The 25,170-nt window shown below is 34.3% G+C and overlaps 1 protein-coding gene across 2 annotated transcripts in view; it reads right to left on the bottom strand.

Annotated features, from left to right (window-relative positions):
• LOC135841089 (uncharacterized) overlaps positions 1–25,170 on the bottom strand; it is a 123,308-nt gene that overhangs the window by 11,949 nt on the left and 86,189 nt on the right. Inside the window, exon 3 of one of the 2 annotated variants that reach the window (XR_010557839.1) lies at positions 15,633–17,195. The exons of the other annotated variant lie outside the window; for it this stretch is intronic. The gene's annotated coding sequence lies outside the window, so the exon portion shown is untranslated. Of the gene's footprint in view, positions 1–15,632; positions 17,196–25,170 lie in introns of those variants that run through there. 2 annotated transcript variants of the gene reach the window in all.

Below are 25,170 nucleotides of genomic sequence, written 5' to 3'. Positions count from 1 at the left end.
ATTTCTTTTTATCGGGTGTAGTCTTCGTACATCGCTGTGATGAAAGTCTTTGTAGTGCCTCAACAGGTGGTATACGAAAATTTCAAATATTTCAAACGAACGTGTGGGAGAAGCAGGAGGTGCAGAATGGTTTTTCGTTACCATAAATATTGCGAGTGATCTATAGTGAGTCTTGGCATTATTTCACCAGTTGCTGGCACTGGTGTGGCTGAGATATGCGAAGAAAAGTTCGGTTTAACGCGATCATCTGCTTATATTGGTGCTCAAATGTGCCATGGTAGCAGAGCACACTTATTCTCCAAAAAATACGTCACTCATTTTTGAAATGGTATATGTAGTACCTACATTCCTGAAATTTGCAACTAAAAAAATTAGCGTGACTTAAGATTTGGAAAAAATTAAAATGCCAGATAAAAGTGTCGTTCATTTTGAAAATTGAAGGGGGCAAAAATGACTGATTGCTAGAGGTCCAGAATTTTTATATAATTAAATTACCAATCAATCAATTCACTGAATGAATATGGTTTCGTTTCCACATTTTTAGCATAAAATGACTGAAAAAATCACTAATCTCGCGTTTCACATTTGGGATGTTCTTGTATACAAATCAAATTTTCATCTCACAATCAGCGAACCAGAATCAAAACATTTTCAGATCGTAGAGTTGGTATGAGAATGCAAGTATGTTTTCAAGTTCTTTCCTGAAGTCGACTTCTCGTCCTACGAAGATGGAGCCAAAAACATAATTGCTCCAGAATTGATGCATCAATAACTTTTCTGAAAATTTTCTAACAAAAGAGCTCAAGAAAACCACACGACAAATTTACAGTTTTTTTCATTCTATGTAATATCAAACTTAGATTTGGGAGAGGTGAAAAACAAGTTTCAACATTTGGTAGGATAATTTTTGAAAATTTTAAAAATAATAACTTTATCTCTCTCTCTATGTACAATAAATATGGGCTTTCTGTGGCTCTGTATAGTTTTAAGCTCAAAAATAGCTGGGAAAAATCGATATTTCGTAAAACCGATTTTAAAAAATTGAAAGTTTGCGAAAAATGAGATTTTTTTATTTCAAACCTAAAAAAAAGTTTTGATCGGTGAAGTTGACCCATTTGACCCCTATTTTTACGTATCCGTTGAAAAAGTTGAAAACCTTCTTTCACTCGATGAAATGAACTCATCACAAAAAAATTAAAATTCTGAGTGAATTGAAAAAATAAATGAATTTTAATTATTTGCTATGAGTGTAACTTTTATCAACTTTTACATGAAATACGTCAGAAGAGGTCAAAATAAGACAACTGAATAAATTTTAACTTTTTTTGAAGTTTGGAATTGAAAATTGAATTTTTTCGAATTTTGATTTTTTTGTGATGAGTTCATTTCATCGAGTGAAGAGGTTCTTTCAACTTTTTTAACGGATACGTAAAAATAGGAGTCAAATGGGCCAACTTCACCAATCAAAATTTTTTTCATGTTTTAAATCAAAAAATCACATTTTTTCGCAAACATTTAATTTTTTAAAATCGATTTTACGAAATAATGCCATCCCAATTTTCTAATATATTGTTCAGCATGAAAAATTGTCCAATGTCCATAATATAATTTTTTCAGAATTTTCGAGAGTCGGAACGATTTGAAAACTATACGGTTTGAAATCTTTCGAGCTAATTTTTCGTACAAAAAAGTGGCAAAACTGTTTTTTATGATATCACCAAAAAGCCTTTCAAAATCCCTAACTATTGGAGAAAGTTCCATTTTGGTAGGTATCACGGTTATCGAGTAATCCACTGCTGAAATAGACGATATTTTAAGCTCACTGAAAACTTGGACACCCCCTAGCACTCTAGCAGCCTTTAAAAAATGGCTAGAGGGCTGCGATTTGCGCCATTGGTCATCCCTTCGGAAGGTCTTTCCACAGAGAAAATTTCAAAAAAATCACCAACCCCCCCCCCCTACCACTTCTTTGTCGACTTGGCGTGGAATGACCCACTTATTGGCTGTCACAGTTTTTCCAAAAACAGTTCCTATTCCAAGAATTGATTCCACTCAACACAAAAATGATACATTTTTCGTTCCATTATCAGTATTGTTGGCGATGATCTCTCCAATTCACCTACGTGCGTCAATGCACGATAAAAAAATTGTCGTGATAGATGACGGTTATCTCGGTTAATTGCTTTATTCGTAGATATAGTATTTTTGCTCACTAATACGTGGATAACCCGACTAGGTTCATTTTCAGAAAATGAACCAAGTAGGTATTTCCCAAAACAGGTTAGGTTAGGTTTGAGCGAAAAACCAAGATTTTTCACAAATTCTCTCTCTTTGAGGATCCGCATCACCCCTCCCGAAGCACTTGTGAAGCTAAAAAAATTTCCCGAGTAACTTCCATTTCAAAATAAAAGTCTCTACTGAATTTGGTCAAAATCCGTCTTCGTTTTGAGGTCATTCACCCTAATAAATCCAACTTCTAAGTATACTTTTCAAACCCGAAAAAAAGTCAAAACGCGAAGAAAAACAAACAAAGAAATAAATTCACAACTTCGGTTCATTTTTATCGGTCACTCGAGCATTTAACAAGTACGAGTACTACTTGAACTAACATAAAAAAATCTCAAACTGCTAAATTTTTTCAAAAAGGAAAAAAATCCTCCACTTTGTCAAACCCGTACTAAAAAGTTTTTCAATTAATAAATTCTGTCATAAACAGCGAAGTTTTCTCACTAACATTACGAACATCATCTTTGATAATTGTTTTTCCTTTTTCCTGTTGAAAAATCAGATTACGTAAAACATGTAACACAATTATTTTTTATCGCGAAACGTTTTCTTAGATGGTGGTGGGACCAGGATAGAAGGGATTTCTCGCTCAAATTTCCCGTAAAAATTAACTAAACTAAATGGGCTATTAAAAAGCTTCGAGTAATTAACGTAATAATTCACTTTACCTAAATGTTCCATTTAAATATCCTATTTTATACTAATTTCATTTCTACATACAAATTCGACGGAATGACTTTTCTTTTCTTTTCGAGTCGATGGTGTATTTTCAATGCGAGTACTTACCTGCAACAAAAGAATGAAACATTTTCGTTAGATATTAAATATTTTAACGAATAATATAGACTAATTAATTTATAAGCAAATCTAACTATAGTATAAGCTATAATTTCAAATAATTTGGTTCAGTCGTCACTCGGGATATTCGTTTGTCATTTGAGGAGGACGTGCTTCAAATCTCAACTCTCTCTTTAATTATTCAAAGCATTGAAATTATTTATCACTCTTTGTAGGTAGGATAAAACAACATTTTTACATTTTCATATTTCGCTCATCGTTGTTGGAAAATTTTTTGAAAATTCCAATCGACGAGCACCTGCTATCGGTCAATTTGCACACGCGAATAACCTATCAAAAAATCACACCGGTCGACGAAGCAGGTTTGAAAAATTTCAATTTTGCCCACGTTGCTGGAAAATTAACGTCAAAACTTTAATTCCAAGTGTCACGTTTCACATGAAACGACCGACATTTCAAACTTAAAGATCCCCCGATGTAATAAAAAGAGGGTTGGCATTTTTCAACTCTACTCTGCTCTTCTCCACTTGTCATAATACATAATATACCTAAAGTACGTAATTTCATCGACGACGACGAGTAATTATCGGATGACATAACGTAAATTTATGCGTGAAATCGCGCTTCGATACCTATACAAACATGTAAATTCGAATAATTGACCAACTGCGACGACGACGACAACGACGACAACGACAACAACCACGTTGCCATCGTTATTACGGGTATATATACGAGGCGAATAGCTCATCAGGGATCCAGGGGGCTAGAAGGATAGTGGAGCAAGGGTGGACCAGAGACGGTAATACACGTTGTGGCGCATGTAATCAACTAAATGCTATATACTTGGTAAACGTGGTAGAGCTTTTAACGTGGATGAGTATCCGTCTGTCTCTTGTTTTTGCTCGGTTGGATCTCATTAATACGCAATGTTCGGGGATTTGGCGAATTTCAAAGGAAACAGCACGCCACGTCACCCAGCCTGGTCTAAAGTTTCCGCGAGCTACTCGTACTATAGCAAAGCCAAGTCGCCCAAGAAATGACAACGCGTTTTGCGGACGACATTGGTAAAGGATTAGCTGACGATGGGGCACGGGGTGCGGAGTGGCGCGAATTAATTGAATAACTAATGGCCGATGTTAATTATGAAACGGTGGGCGGCGTTGTACTGTGGGTACTCGATGAAATGGCTTTTATTAGATGATGATGTCGTCATTTACATCCACAATGTTTTAGAAAAGGATATAGACGCTCGTTTCCTTCGGTTTGCTTCTTCCCATCGACACCCTATAGTCCTCCTTATAGCACATAGTTATTGAATCGAGTGAAAAATGGACAAGTTTCGAAGCATTTGCTCACTGGCGAAACAAGTGCGTGGATTAATGTGAACTATTCAACATCGATATTGGTACGTTTTAACGTACGCCATGCCCTTTGTAAATATATACAAACGTTCTGTAAGTTTATGAGAGACCGTGTAATGCAAGTGTAGGATACGCATAATAAAGAACGCGTGAGCGATGTAATTACTCGATGTTCATCATCCAGTTGCTATGTGGTTTATAAATATTCCAACACGGTATATAACGTACACACGAGTACAGCAAACGCTATGTTAGATTCATCGATAAAGTCGCCGTCGTTGGTCGATGACGAATCGTTGATTAAGAAAAAAATACTCTTAGACCGAACTCGATGCTTAGTGGTTTACCTTTTTCTTCCTCTTTTCTTTTTTCTGCGGATTTGAACGCGTGTTGAACTACTGTGGTGAAAAAAAGTCGATATCAAGCAGTGGTAGTAGCAGAAGATGAACATCAAATTGCCAGATTGAAACGAATGAAGAAACTAGCTTAGACCATAAATATTTGATGTATAGGTAACCAATACCAAATCTCAAAAAACTCATTTCTAGACTTTTCTAAAATTGACATTTCAAAAGAGAAAACAAACCGGTGAGGTCATTATGGAACTTGCTGATTTCCATCATTAAATATTGTAAAAAAAACACATTCAAAAGTCCGCTTAAAAGTATTTAAAAGTCACAAAATTGACTTGAAGTTAGAGAAATATTGACATTAGAAACGCTAATCACAGTAGAGCTGGATTTTTATGCTTTGCATATTTTTCTATACTGACTAGAAAAAGTACATATTTGATAATACATATGTCCACGAATCATGAAATTTTCTGACGAATAAACCCAATCATTTTGCATATTTTGCATATTCCAGACCGAATTACATATTTTAGCATATTTTTGGGGGGAAACCTGCATATTTTTGAGTATTTGAGCAATCTTTGGTATTTTTTTGCATATTGATGAAAATTTTACAAAAATTGAGATTGTTAAGACTTTTTTAGTTAAAAAATTGCAAGACTGCTAAAATGTCACCAACAACCCGGAATAATTTATTAATTCATAAATGCCTTGTTTTGCCTATTTTTTAAAAATAAAAATGTATTTCTTGATCACTGGGTTCATTTTGTTTTGAATTTATCGTTTTCAGGTGTTTCAGCTCGAAACATCCTTTTTAGGAATACGTTCCTCAAACTGAAATTTTTGCATAATTTGAGAGAAAAAATTGCTTAAAATATTTGCTTCATTTTCATCATGCATAAAAATCCCAGCTCTAAATCAGCCAAAATCCTCGAGAAATCACTAAAATTACTTAGTAGGAAAAAAAACAAAAAAAATTGCTTCCCTGAGAAATCTACTCAAATTTCTCAAAATTTGCCCAGATTTTAAATGATTTTAATGCTCTTTTCATGCGTTGTTTTGTCATTTTTAACATGTTTTTATAATGTTTTATGCAAACGTTACTTAATATTAACAAGTTTTATTGCCTAATTTTGACAAGATGTGCTAAATTTCGACAGCTTAATTTCGACAAAATACACTCATTTTTCAAAAAATACACTCATTTTTCAATTTTAGCAAATTTTTACCAAATTTTTACAAATGTTGCTAAATTTTAGTGAATTTTTGCTGAGATTTAGTAAATTTTGACAACAGAATTCTTACTCAATTTTTTCTAAAAAAAAGTATAACTTGACTAGCCAAAAAAATTTGAAAAAGTAACCAAAATGTAATCAAAAAAGTGACAAATCGAGAGCAAAACATTTTACTGTACATTAAAAAAAATCATAAAAAATAATAATAAGATCACAAAATAAAATGTTTGATGGTTTTTAATTATTTTTAAGAAGTTGAACAATACCTATATTTTGCTATGCTTTGATTTAAAAAAAAAGCGAGATTTTGGACAATTTTGGAAAAAAGAGACACGTCTTTTTGTCTATTTCTGGCTAGAAATCTTGACTATTACAGGACAATAAAAAAAGTGTGAGTTTGAGAACTTTTTGCAAAAAAGCGGCTATTTTCAGTAACTTTGCTACAAAGCGAAAATTTTTCCAAACTTTCGAAAAACGATAATTTACGTCAATTTTTTCCAAAAAGCAAGACTTTTACAATACATATTAGCAAAACACAGGACTTATTTTTGATAATAACGAGTTTTTGCAATTTTTGAAAAATGATCGAGACTTTGAAATTTTTTGCAAAAAAAAAATTGTCAAATTCTGGAAAAGAAATATTTTTTTCAAAAAGCAAGACTGATAATTTTAGCAAAAAGTAATGCTTACTTTTAGGAGCAATTGAAAATTTTAGCAAAAAAAACGAGACTTTTGAATAATTTTTGGAAAAAAAGTGAGACTTGTCAATTTTACTACGAGTGAGAATTTTTCTAAAGCAAAATTTTTACAATTTTAGCAACAAAAAAAATATTAATTTAACAAATTCTGTCAAAAAAACGAAAATTTTTCGATTTTTTTTTGTAAAAAAATTAATTTTTGAAAATAATTTCAGTAGCCGAAATGTTGAAAAAATTGCCAAATGTTACTTTCAAGTAACTGAAGTAACTTAGTGAGATACTGAAAAAGTAACCAAGTACGAAACCTGTGACAAATTTTATTAAATTTTGCTGAAAATGGCAGGTGTTTCTGGTCGATTTTGACTTCAACAACGTTTTGTGCAGTTTTCCCTAAATTTCGTCAAATATTGAAATATTATCAGTTTTTCATATTTTTTAATGATTTATGCTGTTTTAGTTTTTTCTACTTATTTTATTCAGCTTTAATCATGTTTCAAACAATTTCTGGCAAATTTCGCCAAATTTTACGTCAGTTGAAATTTCAACACAATTTTTATGAAATTTGGTTGAATTGCAAATGTTTTGGATACTTCTTTTAATGATTTTATTGATTTTTTTTTCAAATATTTTCGTGTTATTACATAACAATGTGTTATAAGCAAATTTAAAAAAAATCCTTTCACCAAAATGACACATCTCCAAAACAGATGAGTTTCAAAAAGTTGAAAATTACAAGAAAAACTTTTTATACCTACTGCATTTTTCGTGGTTTTGAAGAATCCCTTAAATTTTGAAAAGAGACCATTTCTTTCGACATAAAAATTTTTTGTTCGTCTTCAAAATCTATGCTTCGATTCATCTCTACATAGAGAAATCAAATTTACAGGACTCGAAAGTTGAACTAGACAAAGGTGTATTTCAATTTCATGATTCACACACCTTCAAGATTCTGATTTCAAAAGGAAGATCACGTTTCATCTCATGAATTCACACCGCTTAAAGTTACCATATCACTGATCCACTATAATATAATTTGAAAATTCCAACAACAAGAAAAATCTTACCAAAACCTCCCATCATCAGTCTTCCATCTCGCCTTGTTATTCCAACTCGTACACAATCGTGCATTTCTCTCCCGCACATGAAAAAACTTCAATATAGTTGAAAGTTCCCTCCCCCTCCTCCTCCAACCCTCATTCACATCACATCTCATCCCTACAACAACGCCACGTTGACAAAATGAATTCATCTTTTTTAAACACTTGCACGTTGAATTATTGATTGACTCGATTCGTTGAATTGTGTATTCCACCGTTCTCTTCTTCACTTTTCACGAGGTGAAAAACAAAACGCGCGAATACAGAATACGAACACATCGAACTGAGTACCTGGTGCTGTAGAGAGAGAGAAAAAAAAGCAGGAAAACCCTATCCAGCTAATCCATCTCGTTTACCAGTACGAAGGCAAAAAAAAAAAAAATACTCGTCGTTCAAGTAGGATTACCGAACGACTTTAGCACGCGCGCACAATACCGCCAATAATGCGGCAGCTTTCTCATTCCACTCTTTTGACACTTTAGAGATACCTAGGCGACGCCGCCATCGCCCAAAATTCGACAATTTCATAAAAATGTCGCGTACGCGACGCCCATCTCCGCGCTATCGTCATAGCATGGCTTTTCAGCCGATAAAACTTTTCGCTTTTACGGGCACAGGAGAGGGTTTTCCGCTAGTTGTGTGTTCCACCTTCCTCCAAATCTACACACAAAGGTACCCTATGCTTTTGCAGCCGTTCGGCCGACAAAAAACATTTGTTTTTGTTCTCGTTTCACGCTTTTGCGAGAGTGTTTTGTTGGTAGTATTTGTGCGCAGAAAAACCTAATACACGAAAAAGGTTTATTAAAAATTTACTCTTCGTTAATCGAACGAAAACGAATACAGAGTTACCATATAGCTCGTGCGGCAGAAAAAGAGTAAAAAAAACTTTTAGTCTCGACTCCTCTGATCCTCAGTTTACCCAAAAATACATGTCATTTAGAAAATTGCCGCAGAATGGAATCGTTTGCGAACGACTCTTGTATCGGAGAAAGCCTCCTAATGGATCAGATTAAACCATATGTACGTCTGCTTGTAACTAATAATTATCCGAGTCGAACAGCAACCGACATTCTATAGGCTAAAGGCTTCTACTCGTAAAGCTATGTAGAAAAACCATCGGTGAAAAAAAGGCGAGTATAAGTAAAGCAACTCGACGATGGAAAATTTTATTCCTCGTTTCGATAATGTTGTTTCATTATCGTTTCCTGCCTTCATCCCGCTTCCAACTTTTATTATTTTCCTTCTGATTTCGCGACGTAAACAGTTTTAGTACATCTTTTTTTCGCTCTCTTTCTTCTTTCCTTTCTTCCTTCCTTCCTTCCGTTTTCGCATTACCATTCGCCTCGCCTCATAGCGTAGCAAAAATATATAAGAGAAAAAAAAACTTGCGAATTCCAGCTTTTTCTTCGCGATTGCTCCGACGTTCGAATATTTTCGACAATTCGTTCGTTATATTCGTCGATAGAATTTGAAACAATAATACCCTTCTCTACTCGTACCTATTCTGTCTAAACCGTGTAGCCCCCCTTGATCCCTCACTTCAAAAAATACCATAAACAATATTTCGCCACGCGAACGAAAACAGAAATCAACTAAAATATTTCTATACTTTTTTTTTTTTTTGCAAAAACCAAGTACTCGAAAAGAAACAGATCGACAGATATAAGGGCGGGGTATTCATAGATGAGAAGAGAGGAGGTACACAGCTACCGAGTTGTATAATACATCTACGAAGTAAGAAGAGAAAAAATACGCTTTAAACCTTCGCCGTAATCCCCTCATTTTAAATTTTATTACCACGTCGATTCTAGCTCAAAGAAACAATAAAATAAAATTACAACCTCCCTGCTCGCTTCTTCTTCTCTTCAAAGCTACCATAAAAAAATCCAGAGAAATTTTTCACCGGATCTAGTCTACACGTATACGAAAAAAGGCACAACGCGCGCACCACTGACGCAAAAAAAAAAGCGCACAAAAAGTGCTTTCTGTACCGAACCACCCGAAAAATACACGCCGTATCATCGTTTCCACAGTATATTACGTGCTCTTTAAACAACAATCAATTCGGATTTCTCTTCACCCCCTTTTCTTCCCCTTTTTCGCATTCGTGAAAGTTTCCTGGATTATTTTGCGGTATTAATATCGTGTTTTCTTCTGGTTTTTTTCTTTTAGATATTTTTTGAATGAATATGTTTCTGAGTTGAAGAAAGAGACAGGGAGAGGGGGCAGAAAAGAAGAAACCAAACGATTATCTACAGATTTGAATATTCTCAATGACCCCCCCCCCAACACTTGCTCAGCATGTTTGAAAAAAAAATGAAATTGAAAAATTATTTATCAAGATTGAATGAACATGTTTCAAAGCAATGATAAAAAAATTGTTTTTTATACATATTAAAAAAATCAAGCATATACGCACTAGAAATTTTTTTTAAAAAATGCATTGAAGCCCTCGTTTCCAATGAGGATACCAAAGGGGAGGAGCCCCACCCCAATATTAAAAGGTGGCTTAGCGTATGAAAACGTTGGAATCAAAAAACGAGATTATATTCTTGTTCAGCCCCCCGCCCCCATCCCACTCAAAACAGTCCAAACGTTAGAAAACACTGCATCGCAAAATTACACGTCCAAATAACTACACTTAGACTTTAGAGACTCTCGTGGATTTTTCACTATATTTTCGAAAAATTTATAATCTACAACCAACCTGGCAAAAAAAAACTCCAGAAATCAAATTCGTGCAACTCGTAAAATTCAATTGGCTTTCTGAAGCTCAAAGTTCTTCAAGAAAGCCTCAAATAAGATTTGGGTATCAATTTTTGATTTCCTGTCAGAATTTTAACCCATTTTGATAGGTCACATGACACATTTTTCCAAAATCGAAAATCATGACCCATTTTGGGTTCAAAATTTAAAAAAAAAATAGGTACTCGTAAAACAGTTTCGTCGAAATATTTGAAATAGAAATTCGAAAAATCATGGCCCCATTTTCGACTCAAAATTCTTCAAAAATGCTCAAAAAACATTTTTGTCAAAATATGTGAGTTTTTTCGTGAAATGTTATTTTTTTTAATAGGTCCATGCCACTTTCAAAAATCCAAAAATCATTACCCAATTTCGTGCTCAAAATTCTTCAAAAATGCTCAAAAAATATTTTCGTCAAAATATTCGAATTTTTAGCAACATTTTGATAGGTCGCAAAGGTCACTTTCGAATAATTTCATAAGAGTTGATTTCACTTCATATTGTCGATGGGGGGGGGGGGTCAGACCTATAATAATATAGCCCAGGGGAGGAAGGCTTTACAATTTCATGGGTTTCATGGGTATCAAATTATGTACTTATTTTCGTCTCGAGGGCACTGATTCTATTTTTGAAAGTCGTGTGACCTCAGAATCAGAACTGAGCCCTTCGAAGGGGGAGCCGGTTGGAGCTCAAAATGTTGAAAAATGCAATATAGGTACCTAACATAATTTGAGTTTTTCATTGATTATGATTTTCGTTCAAATAATCGTTTGCTTCAAAACCAAAAATCAGTTACCTATCAGAAAGAAGATGGAGATCCAAAATTTCGAAAAATGCAAAAGGGTAATTAAACCAGTTCTCGGCATTTTCTTTTTTAAAATTAAAATTTTTTCCATTTTTGATAGAAATACAGCATTCTTTGATACCAAAAAAAAAAAGATGGCTTTAGAAAAAATTGAATATTTATTTTTTTATTGAAAAAAAATTGTAAGAAATGATTTTTAAACCCCATGAAAAGGTTCAAAAAAATTTTAAAATCTCATAAAACCGGTTTTGAGTGCAAAAAAATCTATAAAGAAAATTAATTAAATGGGTACCTAAATTGAATCGGTGGGAACGGAAAGGTAACAAGTCACATTTTTGGAAAACAATTTTTTCACGGATATAGGGGTTTCAAAGTACGGCGGATCGACTGGTGATGTCAGATTTCCGCAAAACTGCCGGGAAAGTGGTATTTGGGCGCAGAAAAAGGGCGGATCCGCATTTATGACTTTTTTGTAAAATTTTTTTGATTCCTTGAAAAATAACTAACATTTTTGAGAAGACCACTTTTTGAAATTTAAGTTAATCTCTGAACTGAAAAATGATGAAAAAATTAACAACTTCGGCAAAAAGTCTTAGAACTCAAGGGGTTTTTGGTCAATTTAAACGAGATAGCAGTCTAAATGATGTACTTAGATGTAGAATCAAGCCTCATTCGTGCCCGAGCAATTTCAAAAGAAATTTTGTCGATTGGGTGCAGAAAGGGTCGAAGTCCCATTTGTTTAGGCAGCAACAGCGCCGGCGCACGTGAATATTTTTTTTTCTAAACAGAGCTAAAAGTTGTGTCTTGGGGTCCTCTTTCAATGACCTTAAGCATGTTTACCAAAAATTTTTGATTTTCAAATAAATCAGTTTTTTGTTATTCCTGAAAAGTGCGAAAATGGACTTAGCCCCTTTCCGTTCTCACCGATTCAATTGTTCTTCTTACAAAAAAAAAAAAAAAAAAAATGAAAACTGCAACAGAAACACAAGAAGAAAAAAAGATCTTAAAAAACAAAATCATTCAATACTCAAACATCAAAAAATTTCAAAAAAGTAAATAGTAACTTTATATTACATGAGTTCGAAAAAAATCAAACACTTGACCACATATTTGTCATTAAAAAGCTTTCCCCTTCGTAGAAACCTTGCATCATTTTACACTTATATTATTCGCTTCTTACCTTAGTATAAACAAAACCTGCTTTTTTTTATCGACCACCGAAGACCGAACTCCCGACAAGTATTTTTCCTTGAAAGGACGTCTTCTTTTACGACTACCCAGCCATATACTCGTACCTTACCTACCTATATAACCTACACACACACATACTTACAGTCGTTGTTTTCATCATCATCAACCTCATCGTCATCCTTCTGGCACCGTAATTAGTTCCCATATTTATACACACATTAAGTCTTTACTTACATGTATATTAAATAAATGCAACTTAATTAATTAGCTAATTACCGATGCCTTGCTGTACGTACACATACACATACGACATATACAACTTCCTAAAGCAAGTACCAGCATAATCGGTGTTGTCGTTTCAATATTCCCATGATTTGCTGTCCTATGTACCTATACGTAAACGTATCTATGTTGCTCTCAACTGTATTACGAACTACGACACAATCCAAAGACAAGGATCGAGCAAAAAGATGATGTATTTTTTTCTTTCATAAAATAATGCACTTCGTAATGTGTCGCTTATGAGCTTTGTGTACGAGTATAGTGCACTTACAACTTATATATGTTTGATATCTCAATCAACTTGGTCTGATTTACTCTCGGTTTTCTCTCTCTTTTCGTTGAAATACACATACAAACGTACGTATTTTTTTATTCTCTATATAATGCAGTAACCTTTGAAAACATCTCGTTTTTCTGTTTTCAAGTTCAAATAACTTCACGTACTAGCATAGGTACGAGTATAATGCAATAACTAAAGAGTTACGTCGCCATTCATCGATTAAAAAGGAAAAACCGCATTGGTAATGTGGTTGAATTTTCAAAATCTATGCTAAACCACAAAAATACGTCACCCAAGTCATTCATTATTACTACAATTTGGAATAAATTGAAAACAGAATAACTTCGATTTACCGAATCAGATTTCTTCGTGACATTGGAAACAAAAAAAAAAAAGATTCTAAAGTTACTAAATGCAAATTGATAACATAAAATCCGGATTTGTTCAAGAAAAAAGATTGATCAGCATTCAAATTTCATGTCAAGCTGCTTAAAAATCTTCAATAACAGACATTTTCATCGACTGTTAAATTTTTTTTTCAAAAAGCACATTATACTTTTTTGTACTTCTGTCATTCACAATTAAAAAACTCCCAGCTCCTCTACCCCTACCTAGCTGGCGCAAAAAAACAATAAAATTCCTCCACATAAATTACAATCGTGAAACTCTTCGTTCGTATCCTTCTCCATCCAATTTTTTTCAATCCGCGAGGAAAAAAACTAATTACATCAATCGAAATACTAGCAAAGTTCAATTCAAATTATCTAATAAAATTTATCGTACCACGAAACACCCTCCTCCCCCCTTCAACTTTCCTTTCACCATCGATCGTAAAATAATTAAATTTCGTTACCATTTTTCCATTTCTTACCACGACATTTCTAAATGAACGCGAACGAGCAGCACTTCCTATACCGAATCTGTTCTCCTTCAGTCCTCCCCTCGCCTTCACGTGGCCCAGCTTTTGAAAAAAAACTACAAATTCCCGCTTAATAAAAATTCTACGATTGTCTCGGCGCAGATGTCAATTTTAATGAGACATTTTTACAGCACGCTTTTCATCCTCCAGCGAGTATAACAACTTTTACGTTGATTCTTCGACGACACGATCTCCTCTCTAGAATTCGAATTCGAATTACAAATTCGATACATATAACTCGGACAAACTTTATGAAAGATTGCGAAAAAAAAAGGCAGGAAAAAATAAAGGAAAAATTCTCGGATCGATTTCCCGCTTCTTTTCTCGAGAGGTCCACTGACGACAACTACGTTCATCGTGCCATCAAGTTTTTTTTTTGCTATTACAGCATACCCACGTCAAACCCAGCACGTTAAAAAATTTCCATTTATACAACGCTGGCATAGAAAAAAACAGAGTTCAGGGAAGAGGGGCAGGAGGGAGTTGTTCGCCTAATATTGTACGAATTCTTCGAGGGGGAGAAATTTGTACGTAAAAACACCGAATGGGAATTTTTCTTTAAAATCTGCTCAACTGCTCGACCGAGTATAGAAATACTCGTATTCTGATTAGGTCAGTGGAAACCTTCGCATGCATTGAATTACACAAAAATACGAGTACACGCGTCCTTTATATTTATTTTCTCATATCGTACACTATGCATCTCGCAAATCGAGATTATCAGTACCCGAATAACAATAAAAACACGCTGCAGTAAGCAGCCCTCTACTATGAACTAAGCATACCCAGCAAAAAGCTTATACATGGTAAATTATTCTCGTCCATTTTACCCTCCCTCCTCTTCCTCCAGCTCCCAGCTCCGACCACATCTCGACATACACGCCGAAAATACCTCGCCGAATTACCAGCATCTCGCTTGGAAAAAACATACCGGAAAAATTTCTCATTTTTTCGTTGCAACAGAGGAGTATTTTCCGCTAGTGAATGTATCCAATCCATCCCCCCTCGCCCACACCTCTAGCTCGCTTACGTATCGTATATCTTCGGCATTCTCAAATTCAATTACCTTTTCTCGACAACAAATGTAGCCATTTTCTATGGCAGATTCTCGCTGCCATAGCTCGATTCGGTGTACACCGAGAGCTTTTCTCATCCTGTAAAAAAATTCTTCGCTCGCTCGCTTCGCCGGAAACAAAAACACTCTTAATGTGTGCACATTTATCGCGTCGTCGACGTACTTAAGTGTATAGTTATTCGACGCCCTCACGCTCGTTCCGCGAGTCCATCTTGGAGCAAAAATAATAAACGTCGCCATTACTGCGAAATTTCTCTCAAGAGTACGAGCACGGTCCGAATATTTCGCAGCTGAAATTCAACTCATTGTTAGCTCTCATTCTGAGGAATTTTCATCATTCGCGATATATATTAAGCATCTCCACTAGCGAGGTTTTTTTTTCGCTCAGCCAAAGAAAAAAAAACACATAGAATAACAACAACAATATATCCTCTCGAAAAACATCTCTTCTTCATCGAGTTCATTGTCGTGTAGCGAAATTAAAAACGACCAAGTACTCGAGTAAAAATGCTTCTCTTTGACTTTATTTTTTTCATTTTGCATTTTTTCTCCTTTTTTTTTTTTTGTTTTACATCAGCCAAGTACTCTAGTCCAGACGGTAGATCTTCACCGTACCCAGCTCCTCTCCGTCTTCGTATCGTTTCGTCAAAAAATATACAGTGAAAGTATAACAAAGAGGATTATTTTCCGAATACCGAACAAACCGAGACTAAACAAGCGAACAAGTTCATCAACACCACTTTACGAAAAGCTCGAATTTTTCCTTTTTCCTTTTTCGTGACTTTTTTTCGTGCTTTCTTCGAGAGTTCGTCTCTTCGAAAGTATATACATCGCCGCAGTGTAAATAATTTGCCTGCTGAGAGCTCTACTCAACTCGAAATTTACATCGGTTTTGTTCAAGTTGTTTCACATCATAGTACGTATAGGTAGTTTCATAATCACTTTTGTATATATTTGATACGAAAAAGGCTAAGGCACGACGACGATACATTGATTCCTTATTCGCATAGAAAGCAGTTTCCTAAGTGGATCAAGAAGAGGCAGTGGAAGAAGGTGACTGAACTTTTGCAACGATGTCTAGACGAAATTTGTGATTTTTTTGAAGGCTCTCGGCCGTTCACAGAGTGTTTAATAAGATTTTAGGAAACAAGTTCTCAACTTTTCATCGTCTTTTTCAAATACTTACATTTTTTTACGGTTTCAGCACAAAAGAAGGTAATCCTCCCTTCCTCTATTCCGTCATTTTTTTGGGGATTTATTCGTGAATTGAAAAAAAATTGAAACAGGTGAGTGTTTTTTTTTTTCAATTTTATAAAATTTTCACGGATGCTTTAATTTTTACAAGTCAATTTCGATATAATTTCACGACTTTTTTAAATAAAATTTGAGTGACCATTACCATTCCATAAGAATCAACAAGTTAATTTGGACGGTTTTTAGACCACTTCTTAGAAAATCTGAAATTTCCAAAATACGCCCGAATGCTCCAGAACAACCTGAAACCACCTCAAATCGACTCAGCAAAATTGAAAATGGGGTACCGAATGAATTTCATTTCAACAACTCAATTGAGTAAATTGTTGTTGAAATTTCAATTTTCAAAAATTTGCTAGGGTGCTCTGGAACTGCCACTCAAATGGTTCGAACCCGTTTCCAATTAATTTGGAGGGTCCAAAATAGAGCACACGCCAAATGTCAGCTCTCTTGGTCTATTTATGTAGTAAAATTTTGTTTTTTTCCATTTTTGACCCAAGTTTGGTTTTTCAAAAAATCATTAAAAACCAATATCTTTTGTGAACTCAAAAATTTGATCTACCAACTGTTTCCAAATTCGTATTTTGAAAATCAGATCACCTCAATTCAAACCTGATGGACAATTATTTCAGTTGATTTTCAAATTCCGTGATTTTAGATTTTTTTTTTTTTTTTGGATTTGCCATTGAGAATGAAACGGCACAGGTGTAGAAGTGATTTAAGTAACTTTTCTCATAATGATTATAAAATTACTTACTTATTCTCATACGCGAGTTCGTATTCTATCACGTTTGGAAGGAAATTTGTACTCACCTGAAACATAGAAAAATTAAGGTGGATTAGTTAGTTATAAAATTATTGATCAATCAACAGGTATATGAAATAATAGTGATCGAAGGCCAAAGCAAAAAGTCTGACGATCTCGACGTTTAATAGAGAGCCAGAAATGGAATATTCACAAAGAAAGTATCATAAAAATTGTAAAATTGGTTATGAAAATCACTCAAAAATATCAAAAATTGATGGACCATCAGAAAACGACAAAATTTGAGAAAATGGCTCATTTGAGTAAAATTTTGCACAGACTGCTTAGATTATTGAAAAATATCAAGAATTAATAGGAAATTCTCAAAATTAAATAATGATTTGTCAAAACTGCAGACAGTGTATTACAATTTGTCAAATTACCCTCCCCCCACCCTCCACAGTAATTGAAAATTACCAGAAGTTGATCATGGTATGTAGTAACAGATTTTTTTTTTTGAAAAAAATCACTACTTTTTTCGCTATATTTTTAAACGAAATGTTCAGAAATCTCTCCACTCGACCCCCCTCCCTACACAAAAAAATTAACAAAGTCAACATTTTCACAGAAAAATGTTTAAAAAATTGAAACTGGAAGAAAATTTGTACATTAAAAGTATTTTTTAGTTTCAATCAAAATTATTTTAAAAAACAATACAAATGAACGCATCAGTGAATTTTCGCATTTTTTCACTAAGTACTTTTTTGACTAAATTCACTATACTTTTTTACTATACGTTCACTACCTGTTAGATACCCTGATAAATTTGCCAAATGAAGAGTCCATTTGTTCTCATTTTTGGATCAATTTCATTCGAAATCTACAGCTTGAGTTGATCATTATTCAACAAACTTCCACGAGAGTGTGACCTCAAAATAAAGGATTTTCACAATTTTTAAAGCTCTACTCGTATCATGAACATTTTTCCATCAATAAAAAGTGGGGTTTCCACAGCCAATGTCACCAAATTTTTCAATTTTTTAATTTTTTTTCTGAACTTCAAAATCGAAATTTGAAATTCAATTTTAAAAATCACCCGAACGCCTCATTTTAGAACATGCATCAAGACTGAAGGGATCAAAATAATCGAAGAATTCATCACAGGAAAAAACATTTTAATCAATTTTTTAGGAAGAAAAATGATTTTATTTATTCTTATAAAAAGTCTCGCTTGAAATAGAAAATCATTTAAAATTGATCAATACCTATAGAATATAAAAATTACTGAAAACAACACAAAATTTTAAGAGATCAAAAATAATTGAAAAATTTATTGAAGTAAGTGCCTTGAAAATTTCTCACAAATCATAAAATGCTTGCAAAAATTATTCAAATCAATTTAAAAGTTGGGAAAAAATTATTCAAATTATGAAAAAAAATCTCCTAATTTGCCTTAAAATACCTTCAAAATGATGGCAAAATAGATACAATTGAAATAATGAATTTTGCTGCATAACCAAAATATCACGAAAAATGTTAAAATGTTTCAAACATTTTTTTGTGATATTATAGGTAGGTACCTTATATTCTCCATCTCAAAATGAAAAATCTGATCTCAGCTTTAAAATTTTAAAAAAATATACTGAATATGCAAAAATATGTTTTAGAGCAATTTAATCCAATGAACGCTAATTCGAGTGATTTTTTTTCTTAGATTATTATTCTGCAGTAACGAATAATTAAAGGATTCCACATTTTCAACTCCAAATCAGATCCCTCCTAGTTTAGTTTCCGGTAAAAAAAGGGTAAAAATCGATTCACATTTTAAAAAATGCTGATTGAAGTTTGACCCGTGGGGGGGGGGCAATCTACCCGCCAACTTTTCACGTAATTTTCTCCCAAGAAAAATATGGGATTCAAAATTTCTAAAAACTACAGATTGGAATGAACGTTTTTTGGATTTATGAATTTGTTCATAGAGCCAGTTTAGGGGAGAGGGGGGTTGAAAAAATTGGTTCCATAAAATTGATTTATCGTATCCCTGATTTATTTTATTTTCAGCAGCTAAAATTTGATCCCTTTCCCACCACCCACGAAGTGATCTACAAAAAAAAAACCTTTTAGTTCATTTTAACGTGTCTTATTAAACATCATTTTTCCAAAATTCTTCTCAAAAACACGTCTGTCGTTCAAATTTCAAAATGGACATCACGTGTACTCGCAAGTCTCCCTTGATCTCAACGCAATAAACGTAACGATGAAATTCAAATTTTGAAACCTACGAATTCCATAAACAGTTCGCCTGCTAGTGATAAAAAGCCTATCGTACCATTTTGATTTTCCCAAAGGGAAATTTCACTAGAAATAATAATAAAATCGCGGATACTCGTGCCGGAGTCTGGTCTACGTATCGTGTACGCATCTCGAGCATTGGCATAGCACTATCTTATCACAACATAGTCTATTACTAACTCGATTGGGTTATCTGAGAACCGCCTACATAATCGAAGCAGCGAAAAACCCCCTATAGTCTTCCATAGTCATATCTTTGTAACACGAGCACGAGTATTCATTTTCATTCGCACCAGAAGTAGTATAGTAGTATGTACTTCTCTGGGTATGAATTCGACAGTATATAAACTCGAGTTATTACTGCAAGATTAAACAAAACGGACACGTGAAGCATCTATATCAGTGGCTCGTGGGCATAAACGTCCTATTATTATATTTCTACGCGCTGATAATAATAAATTGGGCGGAAATGTAATGTAACAATAATGAAATAAGTTGAAGAGAAAAATATATATATTGTACGTTATTTTTATCATCCGTATCATAGGAAAAAAAAAACCACACAATGGTTCAATATTATGTGTATAGATACATCGGTGTGTATATTTTAGAAATAATACGCCGCGATGCTTATATAGTGCGTAAGTATAGCTGATAATTAATTAATACGATCGAGATAAGAGCGAGTTTTCTTTTGTCTTTTCATCCATATCCGCGTATCTATCCGACATGGTGTCAGGTTCGATTCGGGTTTAGTTTCGCTAGGATACTGCATACAAACGAGCTACCCTATCATCAGGGGCGGACTGGCCTACCGGGAAATGATAGAAATTGAGGCATATTTTTTATGAAGGGCCCATTTTCCGTTGTCTTTTCGACACGGGGCCCCCAAACTCTCAATTATTACCAAAAAAAGTTGCATACTTTTGAATTTTATCAAAAATTTATGACTAAAGGGGCCCCTTTTTCACCAAAAGGCCCCACTTTCTTACCGGGGCCTACCGGGATTTCCCCGGTAGCTCTTATGGCCAATCCGCCCCTGCCTATCATACTCTAATAATACGTAGGATATCAGGATACTACGTAGATACACTGACGAGGAACTAGTGAGAGGAGAGATGAAGATGGAAACTGTGCAATGCATCGTCGACCATGTGGACCACAAACTGAGCCCAGGTATAGGTAAACTAAAGAGGGAAAAAGCATAATAAAAAGAGACAGAGAATAGTAAACACAACGACCCAGCACCGGTTGTGTAACTAACACATTTGCGCGCGCTTTTTGTCTCCCAACGACGATGGATGCTGCGCAACGCTATGCAACTTTGACAAAACCAGATTTATCGTGTTGTTTTTTTTCTCTTTTTTTTCTACATTTTCTTTCCTTTTCTTTTTCTTTTCTTTTAATAAGACATGCTAACTTACATACTACATAGTAAACGACTGTACGTACACTCTATGGTGCAGTTCTCTAATCTCACCTGTAGTCACCTCCACACTCCACACCTCACCTATGTATAATCGTAGTACATCATACTACATCCGTTGCGCTGGAGTTGCTGAATAAAACGTCATTTTTATACTTTATTAGTGCCTAGTGGTAGTACCTTGGTTTATTAGTAAGACCGGAGATATTTTTTTTAACGCGTTATTTACGACGATTTCTTCCTTCCGTCGTCGATTAAAATATCGACGATGGGATTTGGTGGCTAAGACGAATATACTATATAAACATCGTGTACTCGATCACGAATCTCGTTCGGGAAAGAAAGAGAAAAAATAGATCCCATGACCTTAATGTTTTGAACCTGGAAAAAAATGCCATAAATTTGATCGATATCCTTCTAGAAAAAATTCGATGGTCGGTCTTTTTTTTCGAATGACCAACTTTTTTTTAGCAAAGTTGACACACTTTTCAACAATGAATTTCGTACATTTTTTCGCGTTTGACAGGGTGAGTTTTTTAATGACTGCTAACTGATGTGCGAGCAATTCATTTTTCATTTTTCAAGTCAATTCCATCGACTTCTCCCATATTGAGATGCTGACTGATAATTCAAACTCCAGGAAGGGTCATTTTCCAGTTCTGGCAACAGTTCTTCAATTTTGCTCAAATTTTTTCAATGAATTCCTTTCCTGGAGTGGACTGATGGACAGGAAAATTTTTCACCCGAATACAGCTAAATTGAAAGAGCACGCAAAAATAAATATCAGGAGCCATTTCAGCCGTGAAAGTGCATTTTTCGATTTTTGATCAATTTTCAAAAATCAAATTGAGGCCAAAACTGGAGAAAACTACAATTTTGAGCAGTTCAGGAGCCTCTAGCGAATTTTTGAAAGATGAATTCCCATAAAATATCACCCAGTTGGCAAATTAAATTTACTTCACACCATGATTTCGACATGGTAAGTCGATTGAAGGTGGTTTAAATCCATTCTAGAGCCTCCAGTCGTATTTCGAGAATTCCAAATTTTCAAAAAAGTGCCATGAAAACCTTCCAAATCAATTTTAGTAGCAGGTGTAAAATGCTACTGATGCTTGGTTGTATGTACCTATTTGACCGCTTACACTTTTTTTCCAAAATAAGTTTCCGTCAGTTCGAAAACGTAATACATATTTCTCCAGCGATTTCATAATTGAAAATGTGAAAAATAGGTACATAACTTCGACCCTGCAGTAACTGATTTTAGAAAATCGGAGTGTAACTGACCAAGTGCGTCACTAACATGCACTGATTTTCCAAATTTTCAATTATAAAATCGCTGGAAAAATGTACGGTTTCGAACCAGCAAAAACCAATTCCGGAAAAATTGTTGCACAAAATTGGTCAAGTCAGTCACTATAAAGAGCACCAGTTGCATTTGAACGTGGTGAAGTTGATTCGGACACTTTTTATGACACTTCTTGAAAATCTGTTATTTTCAAAATGTAGCTGGAGGCCTTTAGAACAGCTTGAAACCACCTTTAATCGACTCAGCATGTTTAACTTGAAGATTTATCAAGTAAATTTCAGTTTTCAACTTCATTAGGTAATATTGAGTGGAAATTTCAACTTTCGAAAATTTTCTGGAGGCTCCAGAACTGCTCAAAACAGTTTGAAACTGTTTCCAATCGATTTGGGAGGTCGAAAGTGGGGTACTTATCAAATTTCAGCTTTCATTTCAGGACGATTTGGTAAAATTTTGATTTTTCTCATTTTCACCCCAAATTTGATTTTCAAAAATTCAAAATGCACTCACCTGAGATTTTGATTTTTGGTTTGGTGACATATTTTTGCATGCTTTTTTGACCTAGCTTCATTCGGTTCGAAAAATTTTCTACAAGTTGGGACACCTCAGTTGAGTTTTTTTTTTTTTTTTTTTTTAAATAAAACTTCAATTTTTGTTTACTTACTAAAATTGAGAAAAAATTCAGTATGCACGTATTTTCACATTAAATAGACCAGAATATGTTTCGTTTTGAGATTTGAGGTACCCTAAAAGGATAATTCCTTCCAAATTTTGGTCAAATTTCAAATAAAAAATAATAAAAATCACATTAAAGTTTCTGAGCCAAAAAAGAGAATCGATAGAGAACCCCAAAATACACCACCAGCCAAAATTTCAGAAACTGAAATTCAATTTTAAATTTTCGACGAATTACTGAAAATTCAAAGGGTTAAAAATGAAAAAAAAAACATAAAAAGGCACTCATCGTTTGTCGTCTTTTCGACATCACTGATTTTGAATGTCAATTTACTTTTTTGATACGAGCCTCCTGAGCTCCACAATAAGCCTCAAATCCCCCTCCTCCTCCAATCATTCAATATTTGATTTTAAAGATGCTGATTTCGAATTCTGACTGTTTATTTGATAGAAACTTCCAGTCTTAAACCCCTTGAAAATTTTGTTGCATGTACAAATAACAAGATTATATAATAGCATAGGTAGTTAGGTACTAAAAATTTCAAGGAATTTGATAAACTTTTTCTATCTTCAATTTGTGTTTTATATACGATGGAAAAGTTTTTTCGTAAACTTACAGTAGATGATTTCTCATATTAAACGCAGCTATTTTCACAACTGCTAATTTTCATCTGCGTCGAAACACTTTTACACTCAATCTATATGCACTTTTCGAAACATTTACATAAATTAACAGTCATGCAGCGAGTACAAGTACAATCCCATAAACTGCCAAACTTACACACGCGTTTTCTCGTTTTCACTCCAATAGTCTAATTCTAATTTAAATCGCTCGTTAAGGAAATGATAAAACAAAACAAAAAAACAAGACCTCCGAATTGAAATCCATTACCGTGGCAACATTGTGCTCTTCCTCATCATGATGAACATTTCGCCGTCGCATTATAATCCATCTACTACAATCTACATACATGTATATTGTATGATAAACTCTCGAATCTCGAAACACACAACACAACACAACACGTTATATTCATCATTCGAACTATATACTATACGTATACCTCTCTGTATATGCATGCAATGTATAGTATAACCCACGTCGTCGTTCGGTATTTTCCATAATTAAATAAATACAATTTCTCGCAACCTATAATTATACCCGTTACTAATTCAATCTCATCGCTTCCTTCCGTTTGCAGCAACATCTCTGTCTCTCTCTTTCATCACACATACAACACATCGATCCATCCACACCCCCGCTCGTGCCCCATCTGCGTCCCCATCGACTATAAATCTAGCGGGCTTTTCAATAGAATAACGCACATACAACACCACAGTCATCTCCCTCATCACATTCAACAGAACAGAACAAAACCCACTCGACATCTCTATCTTGAATACAGAAGAGAATAAATATCGTCCACGAACTCGGCCTGCTACAGAATAAAGCCTGGTATACCTGTTTTTACCTATCACGAGTCCGAGTCGCGCATGATTAAGTTTCGCCAAAAATTAAACCACGCAGCGTTGAGTATTCTGAGAGAAGCCGGCGGCGGCTGGCAGGCGACCACTGGCCGGCGAAAGTATATCGTAAAATCGAACTGGTTGGTACGTAAAAGGGTACAGATAAATAAACAAACTATTTAGTAGATTGAATCAAAACACGTATAGTGCTATAAAATTTGAAGGAAAAAAATTCCAAAGTCCAAGGAAATTCTTCACTTGATTCTTAATAATCAGCGTACTAAAATTCCAAATTTAAAAAACCTGATAAACCCATGAGAAGCGAAAAAATTCTTCATTAAATCAATATTTTAGACTTCATTTCAGTCATCTATTTTCCAAGGATCGATTTTAAGCCCAAAATATTGTTGGCAACCAAGTGCCATTTTGGTTTTTTTTTTTCTGAAGATGCCTCCAATGAACTACATACAAGCAGAAGAAATCAGCGAATAAAATCTTCCTCACATTTCAATTTACAAATTAGTTCTTAAAATAAACGAGTACACTTTCAAGATTCATCCAAATGAAAAGTTGTGAAAAAAAAACAGTTCCGACGATGGCTGCTGATCAAAATGAAGCTTGGTTCATCCCTTCGGTGCGAAGGAGTAACTAGAGTAAAATGGCAATGGTTCTAAAATTTCTAAGAATGGAAATTTTCAAGATGGGTTTCGATGCAGCCCTCGAAAACGAACAGTTGAAAGTTCAATAACACAGTGTCTAAGAGAATTTTTAAAGCAAAAATCACTAATTCTTCTCTATCATTCAAAAACATTCCCAGACGGTTTAGGTATATTTTTTTGCAAATTTTTTTCAAGTTTTTTTGATGTGTTTCCAGAGAACG

The sequence above is a fragment of the Planococcus citri genome, chromosome 3, assembly GCF_950023065.1.
Source record: "Planococcus citri chromosome 3, ihPlaCitr1.1, whole genome shotgun sequence".
NCBI classification, from domain to species: domain Eukaryota; kingdom Metazoa; phylum Arthropoda; class Insecta; order Hemiptera; family Pseudococcidae; genus Planococcus; species Planococcus citri.
The sequence above is the reverse complement of the archived record's forward strand: the minus strand, read 5'-3'. Positions and strand labels throughout refer to the sequence as shown.